Consider the following 4,161-nt stretch of genomic DNA (forward strand, 5'->3'; position numbering starts at 1 on the left):
ATTCTCTCTCTCCCTGTCTCTCTGCCCCTCCCCTGCTTGTGCACTTTAAATAAATAAACAAAAAAACAAATAAATAGAGTGCACATAGTGAAAGGGCGGGCCTACGCCAGCCGACTCCATCTTGTTCTGTGTCCTCCACCTTGAGTGACTACGTCCCCGACATGACCCCTTTTCCAGGAAAATTGCAGAAACCTCAGACCGCACCTCCTCCCCTTGAGTAACCTCCTGCTCACCCGTTCAAACTTCCTGATCAAAACACGCCCAGCGACCTGCGTAACAAGACTCCGACCCTTCCCCAGCCAATCGGCTGAGGCCACAGCCATTACCTCACCAACTGCCCCTAGGCCCCAATAAAACCTTTGTGCTTTTGAAACTCGCTCTCTCTCCCTGGTATCTCACCGCTGCGTCGGTGCAGGTAGGGGATTGAGCTCAAGCTAGCTCGAATAAAGGCTCTTTTGCTTTTGCATCGGACTCGGCTCCCTGGCGGTCTTTGGGGATCACGAATTCTGGGCATAACATTTGGGGGCTTGGCCCGGGATCCCCAAGACCCCTGAGGGACCCCTGACCTGGAGAGCCTGACTGGCCATGGTTAGTGTCTGTCTGTTCTGTCTTTTCTGTGTGAGCTCATTTCTGGAATTCTGGTAGTGCCCGACGCGGTCTAAGTGGACGCACTGGAGGACCATGGGCCAGGAGTTTTGGAAGACGTTCCGATCCTCCCTTCTGCAGGGACGTGGACTCCCCTCAAAGGTCTAAGCTAGTTTTCAGTTTTGCTTCCATGGAGTTGGAAGACTTTCTAGGGGCCCTCTGTTTGTCTGTTTTTGTGTTTCTCTGTTTTGTTCTGTGGACTTACTGGACGGACGTTATGGGACAGACTCAGACTACTCCTCTAAGTATTATGATTGATCACTTAAAGGATATGAGGGGAAGAGCTAACAACCTCAGTGTGGAAGTCCAAAAGGGTCGGTGGCAGTTTTTTTGTTCTAGCGAGTGGCCAACTTTCAATGTCGGATGGCCACCAGAGGGGACCTTCGACTTCCCTACTATCCACCAAGTCAGGAGTATCATCTCTCGGCCTAAGACAGGCCATCTTGATCAGCTCCCTTACATTATCACTTGGCAGGACCTTGTAGAAGACCCACCCTCTTGGCTTAAGCCCTTCCTAGCCCCACTCCCTCCGGAGCCAAAACCCATTCTTGCTTTGCAGGGGACAAAGAAGAAGAAAAGTCTTTCCCAGCCTTCAGCACCCCTCTACCCTGTCCTACAGGGGGGTACTGAAGAAGAATTAATTTTTCCTCCCCCATATAACCCCTCTAGGATGCCGGAAGAACACCACCCTCCCCCTCCGGGGGAGGCAGACGCTGTTCTGAGAGCGGGAGGCGGAAACGTTCCAGTGGGTAGCCCGCCCTTTACCAGACAAAGGGCTCAGAGGGAGCAATCCGCCTCCACCGCCGACTCCACTATTCTGCCCCTGCAAGCCACTGGACCCCGAGACGCGGAGGGGAGTCAGCCCCATCACTATTGGCCTTTCACCACTAGTGACCTCTACAATTGGAAAGCTCAGAATCCTAAGTTTTCTGAGAAACCCACAGGGCTTATTGATTTATTAGACTCTGTTCTTTTTACTCATCAGCCCACGTGGGATGATTGCCAGCAGGTTTTGCAGGTCCTGTTCACAACTGAAGAAAGAGAAAGAATCGTCAATGAGGCCCAAAAACTAGTTCCAGGCACAGACGGGAATCCCACCACCAACCAGGCTCAGATAGATGCCTCCTTCCCCTTAACTCGGCCCCAGTGGGATTTCAACACAGCAGAAGGTAAGGAGAGGCTCCAGGTCTACCGCCAGACTCTAATGGGGGGTCTCTGAATGGCTGCTAGAAAGCCAACCAATTTGGCCAAGGTAGGAAATGTACAACAGGGAAAAGATGAATCTCCAGCTGCCTTTTTTAGAACGGATCATGGAGGCATTCCGTACCTATACCCCCATGGATCCAGAGGCTCTGGAAAGCAAGGCAGCTGTTATCATGGTCTTTGTAAACCAATCAGCCATAGACATTAGGAGAAAATTACAGAAAATAGATAGACTAGGAGAAAAAATACTGCAGGACTTACTGGTGGTAGCCGAAAAGGTATATAATAACCGGGAGCCTCTTGAGGACAAGCAGGCTCGCGCCATGGAGGCTGCCAGCAGTAAGCAGACTCGAGACCTGGCCAGAATACTACTAGCTACCACTGCTGACTCCCCTGAGGAACAAGACCGCCATCTCTGGCAGCTGGCAGACAATGCAAGAAAAGGTAAAGGAACCACCAAGGGGGGGAAGCAGAGGCTGCAGAAGGATCAGTGCGCATACTGCAAGGAGATAAGGCATTGGGCCCGAGATTGTCCAAAAAGGGCCGGCAGGAAGGGAAGAAAGACTGATCGAGTAAAAGTCCTAGAGCTAGATGAACTAAGTGATTAGGGGAGTCAGGGTTCGGACCCTCTCCCCGAACCCAGGGTAACTCTTAAAGTGGAGGGGACCCCTATTGACTTCCTTGTCGACACCAGAGCACATTTGGTCCTCTGCACCCCACAAGGAAAACTAGCCAGCAAGAAGTCCTGGGTACAAGGGGCAACTGGTATGAGCCAGTATTCATGGACTACCTGAAGAACAGTAGATTTGGGAACAGGCTGGTATCCCACTCCTTTATGGTAATACCAGAATACTCCTACCCGCTGTTAGGATGGGACTTACTGACCAAGATTGGAGCTCAGATAACTTTCAGACAAGGAGGGCCTCAGGTCACCGATGGCAAGGGCCACCCCATCCAGGTCCTGACCATGAAACTGGAGGATGAATACCGCTCCTGAGAGAGGATAATATAGACAGATGGCTATAAGAATTCCCCTGGGTTTGGGCAGAGACGGGGGGGATGGGACTAGCCGCTCACAGGACCCCAGTCCTGGTAGAGCTCAAGCCAGGAGAGAGTCTGGTAAGGATCAAACAATACCCCATGTCTCAGGAGGCCCGGAAGGGGATCCAGCCACACATCCGGAGACTACGAAGCTTAGGGGTACTAGTTCCTTGCCAGTCTGCCTGGAACACCCCCCTACTGCTGGTCAAAATGCCTCACACAAATGACTACTGACCGGTACAAGACCTCCGGGAAGTAAATAAGAGGGTCGCGGACATACACCCAACTGTTCCCAACCCATATACTCTCTTGAGCTCCTTGGCACCCTCCAGGGTCTGGTATACAGTACTAGATTTAAAGGACGCCTTCTTCAGTCTGCCGCTGGCACCCCAGAGTCAACCCTTATTTGCCTTCGAGTTCATGATCCGGAGGAGGGCTACAGTGGGCAACTCACCTGGACACGGCTACCTCAGGGATTCAAAAATTCACCCACCATCTTCGACGAGGCACTACACGAGGACCTGGGTGAGTACAGAAGGGAGCACCCTGGCCTCACCCTTCTACAGTACATAGATGACATCCTGATTGCTGCCGACATGGCCAAAGACTGTGAGCGAGAGACCCAGGACCTGCTGGCTACCCTGGGGGCCTTAGGCTACCGGGCATCCATGAAGAAGGCTCAGATATGCAGGGAGAGGGTAAGTTACCTGGGATATATCCTGGAGGGCGGACAGTGGCGGTTATCAGATGCCAGAAAAGAAACTGTCCTAAAGATCCCTACTCCCACCTCCCGAAGAGAAGTGAGGGAATTCCTGGGATCAGCCAGCTACTGCTGCCTCTGGGTCCCAGGGTTTGCTGAGATCGCCAGGCCCCTATATGAAGCTAACAAAGAGGGGAAAACATTTAAATGGGCTGAAAAAGAAGAAACTGCCTTTAATCAGTTAAAAAAAGGCCCTCCTAAGTGCCCCAGCCCTGGGCCTACCAGACATTACGAAGCCCTTCCACCTCTTTGTAGACTAACATAAGGGAATAGCAAAAGGGGTTCTAACTCAAGCCTTAGGCCCCTGGAACCGCCCCGTGGCTTACCTGTCCAAGAAACTAGACCCAGTGGCTGCCGGCTGGCCACCATGCCTAAGAATTATTGCAGTGACAGCACTCCTAGTCAAGGACGCAGACAAACTGACCCTAGGACAGGAGATCTGGATCACGACCGCACACGCCAATGAAGGGGTCCTGAAACAGCCTCCTGATAGATGGATGAGCAACACACGT

At 52.2% G+C, this 4,161-nt stretch overlaps 1 pseudogene; it reads left to right on the plus strand.

The window, feature by feature from the left end:
• The first annotated feature begins 499 nt into the window (after positions 1 to 499).
• LOC123600382 lies at positions 500 to 2,845 on the plus strand (annotated as a pseudogene).
• Positions 2,846 to 4,161: the final 1,316 nt, after the last annotated feature.

This window comes from Leopardus geoffroyi, chromosome D1, assembly GCF_018350155.1.
Source record: "Leopardus geoffroyi isolate Oge1 chromosome D1, O.geoffroyi_Oge1_pat1.0, whole genome shotgun sequence".
Classification (NCBI taxonomy): domain Eukaryota; kingdom Metazoa; phylum Chordata; class Mammalia; order Carnivora; family Felidae; genus Leopardus; species Leopardus geoffroyi.